Source organism: Notamacropus eugenii, chromosome 2 (genome assembly GCF_028372415.1).
Source record: "Notamacropus eugenii isolate mMacEug1 chromosome 2, mMacEug1.pri_v2, whole genome shotgun sequence".
Taxonomy (NCBI): domain Eukaryota; kingdom Metazoa; phylum Chordata; class Mammalia; order Diprotodontia; family Macropodidae; genus Notamacropus; species Notamacropus eugenii.
Genome location: NC_092873.1, coordinates 424318221 through 424336211, shown reverse-complemented (window position 1 = coordinate 424336211; position 17991 = coordinate 424318221). Strand labels below are relative to the sequence as shown.

The 17991-nt window shown below is 39.3% G+C and overlaps 1 pseudogene; it reads right to left on the bottom strand.

The window, feature by feature from the left end:
* Window positions 1-17991, bottom strand: part of LOC140529304 (serine/threonine/tyrosine-interacting protein pseudogene) — a 65689-nt pseudogene that overhangs the window by 15077 nt on the left and 32621 nt on the right.

Sequence of the window (17991 nt, the reverse complement as noted above, 5' to 3'; positions counted from 1 at the left end):
GATCATAATAATTTTAAGTAGGATATTTTTGGGAAAAAGTGTAGGGGTGGGTTTTTTGACAATATGGTAGACGTTTCACAAATCATAAAAAATCTCCATCTCAATAAAATACGATTTTAATATGGCAAGATGAATGAATTTTATGAAAGTTCATGGTTAAGTCATATGGTTGAATTATATAAGCTATAATACTGAAATAATTGTAAAATACTGTTAACATAGCATTTATTCTGTTATTGATAAGATTAATAAAACTATACAGTTATGTACTTACTCTAAGTAGATATAAACTGAAAACATATTGCATTTCTCTTTCCCCTTTCTTTCTTTCTTTTTTTTTTTTTGCTTTTTTCTTTCTTGTCATTTTTTTTAAAGTTATTCCCCATGCTTGGAACCACCATCTCTGTCACTTAGAATCCCTAGTGTTCTTCAAAGCTCAATTTAAACACTACCCCCTAAATGAAGCCTTTATTTATCCATCAGCTTCCAGTGCCTTTTCCCACCCTGAAATTACCTAATATTTATTGAATTCTTTTTATTTTTTATTTTTTTGCAAATTCTTATATGTGCACATGCTATATTCCTTAATAAAACATAAGCTCCTTGATGCATGGGACTATTTCGTCTCGCACAATGACTGGTGTATTGATTGGTATATATTAGTATGTCATGGTGTATTGGTAAATGGATGGTATAGTATATTGACCCTTAATCAGTGTGTGTTAATTGATAGGTTGGTTGAATCAAAAACCTTAATAATGCTTCCTATTTACAGAGTGCTTTTTTCTCCCAAACTGAATATACCAAGAGCAGCTCAAACTCAACCTTTCTCAAAAAGAATCCATCCATCATCTCCTCCTGCCCCCACAGCCTATCATCCCCAGTTCCACTGAAGTCACCACCTTGACATAGGATTCCATGATCACAATTACTCAGCTTATAAATCTCAGTTACCTTAACCCCCCTTCATCTCTGTAGACAACCACTTGTCAAGTCTTGTCAATTGTTTGTCCACAATATCTCACACCATCTTTTTTCCTCCCTCTGTTCAGAAACTATAATGAGTTGTAGCTATTTGTATTGGTATCTTTTAGAGCAGAGGTGTCAAACACATCACCTGTAGGTCACAGGTGACCCATAGCACTTCCGAGTGGGAAAGAAACCAGATTAAAATGCATTTGGGAAATATGTGACAAAAATAAATGAAAATGTAATAAAACATAAATAATATTATGTTTTAATACCAGGTCAACATATGGCCTCCAGGGATACTTCTGCATGGATTAGTGGCCACATTTGTACCTGAATTCAGTACCATGTTTTAGAAGATATCCCTCAACTAAAACATAAGCTTTATGAAGGCAGGAACCATGTCTTAACTAAAGTGTGTATCTCTGCTAGTGTCATGATAGTACTTAATGTTAAACAAATTTACATCCAAAAATGACCACTCAATTCATTTCAACTTCAATTCAATTTTTAAAATATTCAATAAGAGCCTCTAATGTTTAAGGAACCAGATTAGGCTCTGGGGGGATGGAGTGATAAAAATAAAATAGCTCCTGCCTTCAATGGACTTACAATTTATTGGTTCCTATAACATACACCCAGAAAATATTCTCTCCTCTTAATGTAAGCCCATTTATTCTTAAATTTTCTGAAAAAAAAATAAAACAGGGAATACTTGCACAGCACCCTCTTCATAAATCTCACCAACTTTTCCAAGGCAAATAAAGCTTACCTCCCAGTCAATTTACTTTTCTTGTATGCTATCTGAACAGCAGAAAAATTTTGGAAGCCAAGGACAGCGTAGGGATGAGGAGCCCTGATGTCTGCTCTCAGATCCTTCATTATGACTGGGCATGAGGGCCATCTCCAGGTGTCCTGCTCTATGTCTTACGACTGGACCCAGATGGATGTGGAGCAGAGAATGAGGCTGGTGACTTTGCATAACCTTTCTTTACTTCAATTCAATTCATTTGCAATCATGACATCCCCTTCCTGATGTCATGGTTCTCTTCCAGAACAAAGGACAAACAACATGATTGGGCATATTATTTTGACGCCCTTAACCTCTGCATCCCCCTCTGAGAAAGGAAGAAATGATTTTCCCCTTTCCCTTCACTGAGGACTAACTTTGAGGGATCCATAATTTTCATCAAGTTTCTGTGCTCAAGGTGCTACAGATGCAAAGAGGATATATTACATAGTCCCCATCCTCAAGGAACTTAGGATCTGAGGCAGGGAAATGGGGGGTGGTAGTATATGAAATGTCTGGAAATAAGAATTATGTGGGATCGAATGTAATAAAGGTCAAGAAGAGTTAGAGAAATTTTGAGGAGGAAGGAAGCATTTTCACTTAGGAAGGTCCAGGGAAGACTTCACAACCTTTTAGGAAAGGTATGAGGAACTTAAGGTCAGAACAGAAACTGGAGATGGAAATTGGACCTGTTCATCTGGAATGTGTGTGTATGTGTTCATCCTTCGTTGACAAAGAAGACCATGCCATCAGAGAAATGATGACATAACTTGCACTTGCCTTTGTTTCAAGTGAGGGAGGGCTGTGCGGGTCACCAGCCTCACTGCTCCTCCAGAGCCATCTGGATCCAGTGACCAGATATTCATCAGGATGACTGGAGATGACACAGGATGAGGCAATTGGGGTTAAGTGATTTGCCCAAGGTCACACAGCTAGTGAGTGTCAAGTGTCTGAGGTGAGATTTGAACTCAGGTCCTCCTGACTCCTGCACTGGTGCTCTATCTACTGCACCACCTACATGAAGAGGAGCAGTAAGTATAAGGTAAAGCTTGAGAGGTTGGTTCCATTGTGAAAGTCCTTGAATGAGAGAAGTCAGGGGGCAACGGGGAGATAGGGAAGTGATATTAAGTGTTGTGTTACCTCCAGTGGTGTGGGCCAGAGGTGTAAAACGTGCATCCTGATCCAGATGAAAATGCAACCGGGGAATATTTAGTAAAATCAAAAAATGAATAAAAATACAATAAAACATGAATAATATTAATATATGATTTTCTAAATCATTATGCAGCTTGTAGGGATCCATACATATAGTAGTAGTACAAGTTTCTCTTTGTGTTTGATACAACTGATGTGGAAAATAGACCAGAGAAGAGATAGATGGGAAGGAGGAAGACCAATTAGGAGAAGAAATTCAAGGAATTACAGCAGGAAAGAAGAGGACGGAGCCGATTCTAGGAAGAACTTGTGACTCTTTGGACAACAAAACACTTGGAATCCGCCAATGAGTCTGTTTCATCCTTGTCCTTGGAAACATTAAAACAGAGAAGAGACAGCTAACTAATCTAGTGGGATGATTAAGACATTCACTTGCCTAGAGGCAAGATCTTTTGGGAATCTTCCCAAGCCTAGTATTCTATAATTCTGTAACATCCATTTCACTTACTTTCTTCTCTTTGGCTTCAGAGCACCGATTATAAAGTACTGTATTGGAGCTGGTAGTTTCAAATCCCTACTCAATTTAACTCTATGGTAATTTTTTTCTCTCATAAAGTGATACCTAAGTCTAGACTCTAGCTCCTTAAATCCAGATGAATGAACAGTAGTTATAGCCTTTGCTCTGAATCCCCCAACTCTTCCCACTTTAAACCACATGCTTTATTGATGGGAATTCTGTTTTTTTAAATGTGAACATTTAGTTATCCTTGCTGCAGAAGGTGCTTTTCCCAACTGTTCCTGAATGTTCCTTCCCTGTATATTTTATTCATATAGATCAGTTACTGGCCTATTCCTTTTTGAAAGAGATGAAATTTGCCCTTGAGGCATCAGATGGAGTAGTCAGATTGTCAAATACATTGCCTAATTGAAGTGAACACTAGCACAATATTTGTCAACTGGAAATAAACAGCACCAGGGAAGAGGCAGGTTTACTACCTTTGTGGATTTGCTCTAGTCATGCTAAGACTAGAGGGAAACATTCAGAGTGGAGAGCTATTTCTTTTGGAAATAGAAATTTTGATTAAAAAAAAAAATCCTTAGACTATTAGTCTCATGTCACTAAATAGAGATGGCCTGAGGCAGGACTATGAGGTAGGTCAAGTTTGTCTCTGGAATTCTGCATCTCTTTTTTCCTTTTGGTATCCTCTCCCATTATCCCTTCAGGGGTCCAGTGTTCTCATGCTCTCTCCTTCCCTTCTAGTGAAACTTGCTCTCAGAAAAGAAAGGAGATCAGCCATTTGTCTCTTAAATTTATGTGCCATATTTCCCAGGGGGTAACTGCATCTTAAGACTTAGAGGATTGTGGAGTGAGGGGCTTTGCTCCTTCCATCGGGGAGCTAAGTGACACATAGTGGATAGAGTGTTGAACCTGGAATTAGGAAGACTGGAGTTCAAATCCTCCTCAGGTAGTTACTAGTTATGTGACCCAGGTTAAGTTAATTAACCTTTCTCAGTCTTAATTTCATTTTTTTATTAAATGGAAACAATAGCACTACCTGCCTCACAGGGTTGTTCTTAGTATCAAATGAGTTAACAGAGGTAAAACACTTTGAAAACTTTTAAAGCATTATAAAGTTGATAGCTATTATCCTTGTTAAAGGAATGGTAGGTATCACTGGGCAAGAGAGAGAAGAACAGAATGGAGATAGGTGAGGAAGCTTTAAAACACTTCTAAAATAATCTTATGGACAGTTATTCTGCCTACTAGTAAGGCTATTGCCTTAGCTAGAGTAACAAAATCTCCCCCTGTGTCAGCTTAACGATGGATGGGAGGAGGGCTGCGGAAACCCAGCAGTAGATTTTTCTGAGGCTAGCATCAGGGCCAAGAAAGCAGCCATTCTTTTGCTTTGGCTGGAATTAATCAGTAACTGCTAACCTGCTCCTAGTCAAGGAAACAAAGTGAGCTGCCATCACATGGTATACAAAGACTCTACCATGTGACGTTCCTGAAAGTGGTAAAGGAAAAGGAGCATTTTTCAGCATATGGCCCCACAGGAAAGTCTAAAATGGTCCACAAACAAAATGGTATTCAAAGTGAGTTCCTACAAGGGTACACACCACATGTGGCGCACACAAGTGAGTGCTCACATATACAAAATCTCCTTCTCTATTTCCTTTTCTCCTCCACTTCCCCCATCCCTTATTCAGAAAGGACCATGATTTAATGGAGCATAAAATGGCTATACTCACTACCCAAGCTGTAGTTGTTTGTTTCTTTGGATTGCTGATCTGGAGAGATGAGTGACTTTGGTCAGCAATGTATCTTAATGCTCTAAATCTATGATCCCATGATTAGGGTAAATAAAATTTTCAGAAGGGGAAAAACTTCACTCAAGCCAGACCACTCAGTAGGGTGTGTAAGGACTTGGACTTCTCCTACCACCCCCAGCGTCTTAGAGACCCTTGAACTTTCTTTGCAACCCTTAAGTCTATCCCCAACTCTGGATCAGCCTTACCACCCAATTATGTTCTAGCTCCCAAGCAGTTGAGCACAGCTGGAAAATGTCATAAAATTTTGTTCACTGGGCCCACCACAAATTCATGTGGTCTAACATCAACCAGGGCCCTCACTGGGGCCCCTAAATGCTTTTTTTCATGGTTTTTGGATTCCTTAAGGCAATTCCCCAACAACTGTCCCTCAGGCCCCCTCCCCTTTTTCACTCTTGGCAAACGACTAAAAACAAAGAATAGGATGCCATTCCATAAGAGCTCTGTTTGTCAGCAAGCACTTTTTCCTCCTGCAATTACCAGTTTCTCTTTAAATAAACTGTCTTTCCTCTGTATAGCCTCAAAGGGGTTGGACTCCTCTTCTCCAAAGTCAGCTTGTCCATTTATGCCCCTTTTTTTTCCAGTTTCTCCTTCAATATCTTCACTTTTTTTCTGTTTATTGACTCCTTCCATTCTCGTTTTAAATATGCACAGCTTTCTGTATTAGTCTCTGTCTCCTTGTCTCCGTGTCTCTTTCTCTTTTTTTGTCTCTGTTTCTCTTAGTCTCTCTGTCCTCTGGGAAGACAAAAACTAAGGCAAATTAGCCCTTTTTGGCAGATAGATGGATTTGTTAGCTCACCTGAACTTAAGCAATAGTGCTGGAAATGGGAGGAGTACACATGTCCCATCTGGTATCTTCCTATTTAATTATTTTGCCAATTTGACCTTAAATTCAGTTGTTTCTATAATGGTGAAGGAGTTTAAAATGTGGTCAGAGACCTCTTAATTGCATTATTATGAAATAGTCTCGATTCTTTCATTTCAGTTACAACTCTTATCAATTCATACATTTCTTCATTAATCTCATGTTTGGGTGACTTCAGTGACCCCTGATTCATCTCTCTGCCTCCAGTATTTTCTCTTAAATCCACCCTCTTACCACTGCCAGATTTATAGACTCATACATTTAGAATTGTAACGGAATTTAGAAGCCATCGAACTCAACCCATCATTTTACAGGTAGGGAAACTGAGACACAGCACTGAAGTGACTTTCTTAGGGTCATACAATTGGTAAGTTTCTGAGGTAATATCTGAACTCGGGTCTTCTTGCTTTCAGGGCAGCTAAGCGGGACAGTGGATAGAGTGCTGGGCTTGGAGTCAGGAAGGTTCATCTTCCTGAGTTCAAATCTAGCCTCAGACACTTAATAGCTGTGTGACTTTGGCCAAGTCATTTAATCCTGTTTGCCTCAATTTCCTTGTCTGTAAAATGAGCTGGAGAAGAAAATGGCAAACTATTTTATTATCTCTGCCAAGAAAATCCCAAATGAGATCTTGAAGATTTGGTCATGACTAAACAGTAATTTCTTACTTCCAAGCCTAGTAGTCTAACTACTGCACCACTTAAATCATGTCATTTCTAAGCTCATGAACATTTAATGTCTCCTCATTCAGTACAGGCATAAAGATCAAACTCATTCAAGGTCTTTGGCAGTCTGGGCCAAGCCAACCTTTCCAATTTTGTTTCCTCCTATTCCCTAAGACAATATTGTTTCAGAAAACAACAACAAAAACAAAAACCTATTCTGTTTCATTGTGCTCAAAACATAATTTGTAAGACTCATGATGGAGAATGCTATCCACATCCAGAGGAAGGACCGTGGAGTCTGAATGCAGATCGAAGCACACTATTTTCATTTTTGTTTTGTCTTGTTTTTTTCTTTCTTGTGGTTTTTTCCTTTTGTTCTGATTCTTCTTTCACAGCATGACTAATATGGAAATATATTTAATATGATTGTACATGTATGGACTATATCAGATTGCATGCTGTTTTGGGAAGGGAGGAGGAGAGGGAGGGAAGTAGAAAAAAATTTGGAACTCAAAATCTTATAAAAGTGAACGTTGAAAACTAAAAAAGCTAAATAAATTAATTTTATTAAAAAAAACTAATTGGTTTATTCCCCTCTTTATTCCTTTGTCTCAGCTGTTCCTTTTTCCTGAGATGTCCCTGTTCCCCAAAAATTTTCATATTATTATCTTTCAGGAATTACCTTCAGTTTCCACCACGTCCAGAAAGCCTTTTTTTAACCACTTCAGACCACAATTTCCCTCTTTTTGAACTCTGTAGCATTCATTTTCTGTTCCATTCATTTGGCATTTATTTGCCCACCTTATCCTGTTACCTTCTTTCCTGTAAAAAACACACACAAATATATGTGTGTATATTTACTTTAACAAGTTTATACTACCAGCCAGCTTTTCTAAGACTGTATAAACCACATAGGATGCATTATCTCATTTGAGTCTGCCCTGTGCAGTAGACAGCACAGATGTTTTTATCTCTGTTTCACAGAAGAGGGAGAAAAGTCTAAACAAGTTGTGATTTGGTAAATAAGTGATGGTAAACATGTGCACAAGTTAGGATTTAAGTCATGGGACTCAGAGCTAGAAGGAATCTTGGAGGTCATTTAGTCTAAACTCTCTGCTTTGCATGTAAAACTGGGGCCCCAAGTGCTAATATGATTTGCTCCTGGTCAAACAAAAAGAAAATTCTTTCTTGAGTAGTTTTCCCTTCCTTATACCATACTATCTCCCCATCTAGACTGTCTAGTAGATACTAAATTTCTTGAGAGCAGGGGCTATGTCTTATTCATCTGGTTATATCTGAGCATCTAACACAGTACATCTGCACCTTGAAAGTATGTAAACATTTGTCAGGTTCCTACCATAACTTATATTAGGCATGCATGAAATATGTACTGTAAATTAATGAGTAAGTGAATGATTGAAAGAATAGTGATCCATCATTGAACACTATAATGCAATTAAAATGGACAAGTATAAGGTATAGAGAAAATGTGAAAGTTTTTTAAGATTTAATACCCTCCGTAAGAGCATACCCAGAAAACTGAAGTACATACTACTATCATTTAAAGAAAAGTAAATGAGAATGAATGAACAAAGAATTCTAATGGTGACTTAAAGGAGGGAATTGAAAAGTGTTATACTTAACATGTTGAAATCAATGAATTTAAATATAAGTAATTACTAAGCAAGTTTATTGTTAGTCAGTTGTTTCTGTGTATCTGATTTCCCGTGACCCTATTAGGAGTTTTCTTGACAAAGACACTAGAGTAGTTTGTCATTTTCTTCTCCATCTCCATCTCATTTTACAGGTGAGGAAACTGAGACAAAGAAGATTAAGTAACTTGTGCAGGGTCACACAACTAGTGTCTGTGGCTGGAATTGAACTCAGGTCTTCCTGACTTGACGCCCAGCACTCTGTTCAGTGCACCAGCCATCTGCCACCTGATTGTTTGGATAGATGTTTACGGTTAAATTTGTAATAAAACAATGTTTTTGAAAAGAAAAGAAAGGGGGAAATGGTTTACTCTTGAGGCCAAGGGGGAAAGAGGAACAGTATATTTGGAAAGAGTCCTGGGATTTGGTATCAAACAAGGGGGGTACAAAGTTCACCTCTACTTATTTACAATGATTGAACTTATGACTTTCCTGCACTAAAAAGTGAAATTGTCCTGAATGAGGTCTAAAGACCATTATAACTGCAAGTTCCTATGACCCCAAAGGCCCAATTACCCTCTCTAGCTGTCATTTTGTACTACTTCTCCCTGTCCAAGGCTAGATGATTTGATGGCCTAGTGCTGAAAGCCTAGTTTCAGATGACCTGGGTTCAAACCTAAGTTCAACCATTTTACTGCCTCTGATGTAGTCTTAGGGGGAAAAAAGGCTTAACCTCTCTGACTATTCATTTCCTCACTGATGAACAGGGAGCTGGTGTGCTAGGTGATCCCTAAAATTCCTTTCCTAGTCTGAAGTCCTAGGCTCAATCCTCTATCTTAGTCAGGTGAGATATCATCAGGGGGGTTTTGGCTAATAAAGAAGCTGTCAGGGAGCATTGGTTTTCTAATGTCATTTTCTGCTGTTTGCCTCTTACAGGACAAATTCTAGCGTTCAGATTTTGAGCGTGACTGGGGGTGGGGGAGAGGGTGGGAAAGGGTTGAATCTCAGAAACTAGATCATTGTCCAAGCTTGACTGACAAGTAGGACTGCTCTCCACCCACTGCTGCCATCTCTCTGTCTCGGGCTCTGTCTGTCTGTCTGTCTTACAACACACACACACACACACACACACACATCAGAAGGAATCTGATCCACTTATGTTTAAATAGCTTGTAACAGACTATGCGATGTAAAACCATTGATTTTTTTTCTACACACATCCAATCAACCCCACCCCCAACCTTTGCACAAACACACACAAATCTTTCTAAGAAGCTTCTGTTTCAGTAGCTGCAAGGCTGAAGCATGCCCTAGCCAGAGTACACAAGGGGATTTCGATAGAAATGTTGCTCCCCATTACCAAATTATCTTCCTGTTCCTTCACACCAACTTTTGTTCGGCTCCTTACCAATGATTCTGCTTTGACTAACAAAACCGTAGCCAGGAATGGGCACCCCCCACCTATGATCCTTCTTTCAATTATTTTCCATTTAGCTTCCATCCTATAGCCCAGCATAAAACTTTATTGAATAGCTCATTTGAGGAAAGAATACTTTTGAAAGAATATTAGTAAACTCTTTCAATGGAGTCAAAACACCAAAATGGAAAATTCAAGTTTTGAAGAGAGCCATTAAGTGTGATTAAACCTTTAAAAAGGAGAGAACAACGCTGGCAGAACTCTATTTAGCCATTTCATATCTTTAATTGTCCAAAGATTTACTTTAAAAGCACAGACATGAAAGGACGCTGAATGTTAGAGTATTTAGAGGGGGAAAGTGAAGATAAGCCCTGTTCACCAGCAAATGGAGCATAGCCCAGAAGTAGGAACAACAAAAGCCGTAAGGACCTGCTTCCTTCTCCAATACATAGAGAGAGGGAAATAAAAAGGCAGCAATTCTTGACTTAGCTTTGAGGAGCACAATGGGCATGATTAGGGATCCAGAGCCGGGAGAGCATTTCAGCAAAGGCAGGCAACATCCACCAGTTAGTTCTGGTAATTAGAACGAAGAAAAGCAGGGAAAGAAGCAGAGGAGGAATCCAGGCAAGAGCTGAGCAAAACTGGCAGAAAGAATTCAGGGATGAGTGTGGGTGGTAAGATTAAGAGAGGATATAAGAACCAGAGCAGGATAAAAAGGAAAGAAAGAAACCACTTCCCCCGACTCTCAGAAGAAGAGTTGTGCTACTTGTCCAGATAGAGATTATCCATTCTCTTTCCAATCTCCTAAAAATCTAGCTGGTCAGTGTCTAGAGAAACTGAGGTCTGAGGGAGCAAATGAATAGGATGGACTTCTGAAGGTTTATTTATTTTTTAATTAAAACTCAAGTTGTCTGGCTTGATAGTATTTTACACATGCCCATGAACAAATTGCTTTCTTTTCTTAAAAAAAAATTATAAGAATAACTGGGTCAAAAAAGAGAGAGAGAAAGAAGGCTGTTTAAATAGGGTTTTCAAAGAGTGCTATCTGGCTCTGAGTACTTTAGCTGATAGCTACATTAGCGAGCTCTCACCATGGTAATAAATACAAAGACATTGCAGAGAAATGTAAGAAGAGCCAAATAATCTCAGAAAAAGCCGATGTATCTGTGTCTTCAAAGGAGGTTATTGACTAAGATGCTCAACCAAAAGAAGAAAGGATGAGGGAAGATATGTGGGGTAGGAGAAGACAGGGGGTTTCTTGGAAGCATTTACTAATTCCTAGTACTCTAATGAGGGTACTTTACAATTGATGGCATTTCTTTGTGCATCAATTTCCCCGGCGATGATGATAGGAGTGACACTTCTTTTGACTTGTATATTTCAATTACTATTAAAAATATGAAGTCCTTAAGTTAGAGGTAATTATGAATGCAGCTCCTGGAGTGTTGTACCTCTGACACTCCAAGGATAGTATCATTTATCTCCTTAGCACTCCAGAGGCCCCATTACCCATTGTGGATAAGGAAGAAGCCAATGTCTATACAATGGTGGACCACATTATCAAGGCACTTGTGAGATATTGTACAATTTACATGCCATGTTATGGTAACCCCAGGTGACCCACAGCCTTTATTTCCACAGGACACAATGGCAAATAGAAACATTAATTCACACAATGTCACAAGAATCCAACTGCATTATTTCCTGACCTCCAAAAAGATAATGTGTCATTTGTTATTCAGAAGGGGAAAAAAGTTTTCAAAGCTTTTGGAAATATAATTGTGTACACTTCATTTGCAGAGCAGTCTTTCTGGGGTTTGTTTGTCTTGCCCTTTGGAGCGAGTGAATGAGAGAAGGTTTGCAGAGAGGTGACCATGGCCGTTTCCTTTCCCTTGTCTCTCCCCCCTCCCACTCCCTCTGGGAAGCTGGAGTGATTTCTGAAAGCTGGGGGACTATGGGCAATGGAAAGCATAGTTTTAGGCCAGCACCTACCCAGGGGTGGAACAATAGGGAGATAGTCTGGATTCTGAGAGCCCCTGAGGCAAGGCTTGGTGGCATCCTCATCATTGATGGATATTCACTGGGAGTTAGTAGCCCCAGTGCCTTCCAGCACAGTGTTAATGAGGCCAAGGTCAGTTGGGGGCCAGTTCTCTTTCCTATATTCCACTCATACAAGACACCACTATCTCCCCTCCCCCCGCCACCCCCTCCCCCCACCCCCCCCCCACCTCCACCAGACTTCTTGAAAATGAGAGGTTATAATTAAATGGGTCTAGAGTGGATCACATCCACAAAGTTCCCCATCACTGGTTAAACTTTAGGCGCTGATACCACATTGCAAGGAAATAAGGAAGGAGGAAAGGAGGACAAAATTACTGATTTCGAACCAGGAGGGACTTTGCAAGTCCAACCCTTACATTTTATAGATGAGAAAATGGAGGCCCAGAGTGATTTAAGTGACTTGCCTTAGTCACACAGGTGTTGTGTCCTTCCCTCAGTCCCCTGTACTCTACTCCTAGCTGTAAGATGGCAGACCTTTCCTTCTCACTTCTCCTGAAGCACCCTCACCTCAGTGATGGTTGTTAGCCTTCTTCAGTGCAGCCTGGGATCATTCATCTTCTTAAACCAAGAAACTTTTATTGCATTGCATGAAAATCTCCAGCTACAATTCACAGCAGAAAAGTTATAAACACGCTGTTCCCCTTAATTCAGGTCTACTTGACTTGGTCTGAAGGCTCAGCTCAGCTGACTCCTCCTGGACTCACCACCCTTGTATCTCTCTGTGTTCCCTCCTTAGTCCCCATTTATTCCTACCCTCAGTCCAAGGTCAGAGCAATCCTCTCAGCTTGCTTAGTCCTGATAGAACCTGTGCCCTTTCTGTTTGGGATTCACCCCTTAGTTCTATGTTCTTTTTAAAGCCCCTAGAATTCTGATTCATCTGGATTCCACACCCACCTCCCTGCCATGGAAATCTCTCTAATCCAGTCCTCTTCCCCCAATTCCCATCACATCCTCTTTTGCTCTTATTTTCGAAGCTTTCATATCTTCTTCCATAAGCCTATCTCATCAATTCCTTCTCAAAACTTCTTTAAGTAACTGACTGATTCTAGTCCCTTCTACCTTAACCCATGCTTTCTTCATGTCTGTTTCCTCTTTCTTCCATAGGTCTTAATATACGTCATGTTAGTTCATTTACTCTGGTATCACAGTACCCACACGTCTGAAAAAGGAAATCACTGAAATTGTAGGGGACAAGTCTTATCCATTATTCAGCTCCTGGAACAGTCATCACTGCAGCTACCACCTGTTGGAAAGTGATTACAGGCTTTAGGATGCCAAAACATCTGGTCAGTTTATTGAAATATGAATTGTTGGTTTGGTTTTTGTTTTTGAATAGTCAGTTTATTCACAGAAGAAAAAAGTCTATTTATTTAGAATTATGTAGACTATTAATCAGGCATAGTATAATCTATCAGTGCTCACAGTGTGGTCTGGGAAACCCTGGGTGACCCCAAGACCCTTTCATAAGTTAAAATTATTTTCATAACAACATTAAGACATTTTAAATGTCTAATGTGGTAAATATTGATAAGCTTTTTGGGGTAGGGTCCTCAATAATCTTAAGAGGGTGAAAGGGTCCTGAACCTAAAAACTTTGAGTGGAAATGATACTGTCCTTGGAGTTTTAAGATTACAGATTTAGAGTTGAAAGGTACTTTAGAGGTAACTGAGTCCAACTGTCTCATTTTACGGGTATGGAAACTGAAGTCCAATGAGGTTAAATCAGTTGTTCGGGATCACATAGATAGTTTAGTGCCTGAGGTGGTATTTCAACTACAATTTTCTGACTCCAAGCACTTTATTAACTCTGCTACTTGTCCTGGGTTTGAATCCAGGCTCCAATACTTCTTAGCTGTGTAACTTTGGACAGGGCATTTACTCTCCCTGGGGCTAATTTTTCTTATCTATAAAATGAAGGTATAAAAATAGATGACCCTGAGGGAGTGGAGCCAGGATGGTAGGGTATAAGCAGAGACTTCCTAGAGTTCTCCCCCCAAGTCTAGTCAAAACCCTGTAAAAAAATTACTCTAAACAAATTTTGGAGCTGCAGAATCCACAGAATGACAGAGGGAAGCAAATCTCTAGCCTAAAGCCTGGAAGGCCAATAGGAAGCATCTATCATACCATGCTGAGAGTAGAACACAGTCCAGCATAGGCTGCACCTGAACAGATGGGACCTGAGCAGGCCTCTGAGGAATGAGTCTCTGGCATCTGTGGTGTTCCAGACTTCACAACCCCAAAACATCAAGGACCAATTGGATTGTCAGTGGAAAAAACCTGTCAAATCCTTGTGAGAAAGTACAATGGTACAGCCCCAGACCCAGGGTGGCTGAGGAGGTGTAGTAGCCCATGGCAGTCACAGAAGAGGCAGAGGCAGAGGCTGTTTCTGGAACTCTAGGCCCACAGATTGTGAGTGGCTGACAGTATACCCCCCACTCCCATTGGAAGCAGAGAACTTCCTTGACAAAGAGCTCAAAAGACAAGTAAATGGCTGGGGAAATGAGAAAAAAAACTAGAAAAAGAATCAGACTATAAAATCTTACTTTGGTGACAAGGAAGACCAAAACATACACCCAGAAGGAGACTATAAAGTCAAAGTTCCTTCATTCAAAGCCTCAAAAAAATATGAATTGGTCTCAGGCCACAGAAGAGCTCAAAAAGGATTTTGAAAGTCAAGTAGAGAAGTAGAGCAAAAATTGGGAAGAGAAATTAGAGTGACACAAGAAAATCATGAAAAAAAGAGTCAACAACTTGCCAAAAAAAGACCCCAAAAATGTTGAAGAAAATACCACCTTAAAAAATAGACTAACCCAAATGGCAAAAGAGATCCAAAAAGCCAATGAAGAGAAGAATGCCTTAAAAAGCAAAAATGGCCAGATGGAAAAAGAGGTCTAAAAGCTCACTGAAGAAAACAATTCCTTAAACATTAAAATGGAGCAGATGGAAGGTAATGACTTTATGAAAAATCAAGAAATTATAAAACAAAACCAAAGGAATGAAAAAATAGCAGACAATGTGAAATATCTCATTAGAAAAACTACTGACCTGCCAAATAGATCCAGGAGAGGTAATTTTAAAATTATTGGTCTACCTGAAAACCATAATCACAAAAAGAGTCTAGACATCATCTTTCAAAAAAATTATCAAGGAGAATTCCCTTGATATTCTAGAACCAGAGGGTAAAATAGATATTGAAAGAATTCACCGATCTCCTCCTGAAAGAGATCCCAAAAGGAAAACTGATTGGAGTACTCTAGCCAAATTCCAAAACTTCCAGATCAAGGAGAAAATATTGCAAGAAGTCAAAAAGAAACAATTCGAGTACTGTGGAAACACAATTAGGATAACAGAAGATCTAGCAGCATCTACATTAAGGGATCAAAGGGCTTAGAATATGATATTCCAGAGGTCACAGGAGTTATAATTAAAACCAAGAATCACCTACCCAGCAAAACTGAACATAATACTTCAGGGGAAAAAAATGATCATTCAATGAAATAGAGGACTTTTGAGCATTCTTGATGAAAAGACCAGAGCTGAATAGAAAATTTGACTTTCAAACACAAGAATCAAGAGAAACATGAAAAGGTAAACAGGAAAGAAAAATCATAAGGGACTTACTAAAGTTGAACTTTCTACATTCCTACATAGAAAGATAATATTTGTAACTCTTGAGACTTTTATCAATACTAGAATAGTTGGAGGGATTATATACATATAGCCAGAGGGTACAGGGTAAGTTGAATATGAAGGGATAATATCAAAAAAATAAAATTAAGTGATGAGAGAGAAATATATTGGGAGATAGAGAAAGGGAGAACTAGAATGGGGTAAATTATCATTCACATAAAAGAGGGAAGAAAAAGCTTTTTCAGTGGAAGGGAAGAGGGGTAGGTGAGAGGGAAAGAGTGAACCTTACTAGGAGAGAATAGCATGAGCACTTACTTTGGTGTGAAAATCTATCTTATACAACAGGAAAACAGGTGGGAAGGAGATAAGTATGGGAGTGGGGAAGATGATAGAAGGGAGGGCAAATGGAAGAACGAGGTAGTTAGAAGTGAACACTTTTGAGGAAGGACAGGGTCAAAAGAGGTAATAGAATAAATGGGGGCATCATAGAATGGATGGAAATATAGTTAGTTTTCACATCATGATTGTTATGAAGGTATTTTGCATGATTGCACATGTGTTAAGTTGCTTGCCTTCTCAGTGCGAATATGTAGGGAGGAGGAGAGGAGAGAAATTGGAACTCAAGGTCTTAAGGACGAATGTTGAAAATTATTTTTGCATGCAACTGGGAAATAAGACATACAGGCAATGGGGTACAGAAATCTATCATGCCCTACAAGAATATAGAGGGGAAGGGATGAGAGAAGGTAGATGTGTGATACAAGGGAGGGCAGATTGGGGGAAGGGATAATCAGAATGCATGCTGTCCTGGGGTGGGTGGAGGGGAGAGATGGGGAGGAAATTTGGAACTCAAAATCTTGTGTAAGTGAATGTTGAAAACTAAAAATAAATAAATAATTTTTTTAAAAGGCAAAAAAAAAAAAAAATAGATGACCCTTCTAGGTCCCTTCTAGCTTTAAATCGATGATCTTATGTACATTCTCTACTGGCACTAGGCACAAAGAAGACACAAAGAACATGAAGAAGACATGATCCCTGCCTTAGGGAACTAAAAATCTAATGGATGAGGATACAACACACATATACAATTGTGGAAACATCTACAATGACATAAAGGAACGAGTACAAATGAAGATCCAGCAAATTCCATTCATAAGTGCTTTTGGGAGGCAGAATAACTAAACATCTGGGAGGAGATAATGGTCTTTGGATGGAAAAGCCCAAAGAGCTTTAATCTTTAATAAATTAAATCTTAAATCTTTAATAAATTCTCCACATGATTCATGTCTCTTCATAAGCTTTCTTTGCTAGCCTGACTACCTACCCTCTGTATTTAACCCAAACACACCCAGTCTGGGTCACACTGATTGATCTAGGATGCCCCTCAATTCTTTCTTCCTTTTCTTCTTTCATTTTGAGTATATATTGATTTCACCTTTCCTGGAATAAATATTCAATAGACTTTGTGCTTATCATTTCACAAAGTTGGTTGATAGTAGAGCATGATTCATGATTCAAGTGTCAAAGCTGAGTTAGCATCAAGGGCTGGGATTCTCTTAGATTTTTTACAGGGGAATCTTAGAAAGACCATTAGAAATGATTTGACTGATTAATTCCCATTCAACTTTGTTTGTTTGTTTCCACTGAATTGACTAACAATGTTCCTGGACTGGCTAATTCAGTTCAATCAGAATGTTGAACTCCTATGCAGTACATGTGAACATAGCCCCAGATGAACTTAGTTGAAGGGCTCTATGAGTACTCACCATAATCTCAGAATGGTATTCTTCTTTGAAGTGAAAGGTAGGGTCACCTTCCATTCTCCAAATATCCATTGGGAAGCAGAACATACAAAAGAAGTAGGTCAAGTCAACAAATACTTATTAATTTAGTTTATACTGTTCCAAATTCTAGGAATGCAAATATAAACAGAAAGACAGACTCTGCCCTCAAGAAGCTTATGTACTAAAGGGGAAAAAACAACACATAAAAGGAAAGTGAAAAGGGAATTGCAAGGGGCAAAAGGTACCTCCATGAGAACATGGTAGAAAAGACCTGGAAAACCAGGGGTGAAACCTGGAGAAAAATGAAGACATGTCTGGCCTGGAGGCTTTCTCTCCTTTCCTTAAAATTGGAAGTCCTGGGATCACCCAGCAAATCAGAGGGAAAAACCACATACTTCCAGGATAAGAAGTCCAGCGATGGAATGAATTTCCAGGGTGAGGAAGGAGACCCCTAGCATAGTAGAAAAAGTCCTGAGAGTAAGAAGCAGAGCCTAGAGAGTGATGAAGACATGGCCCCTATCTTTGAGGAGCCTGCAGTCCACGTGGAGAGACAAAGCAATCACAGGTGAAAAGACTCCTCTGCCCAATTAGAGGATTAGAATAAATTGTAGTCCTTTCTTTTTAGTTTCCCTCCCCCACCCCAATCCATCCTTTACAGAGCTAGCAAAGCAATTTTCCT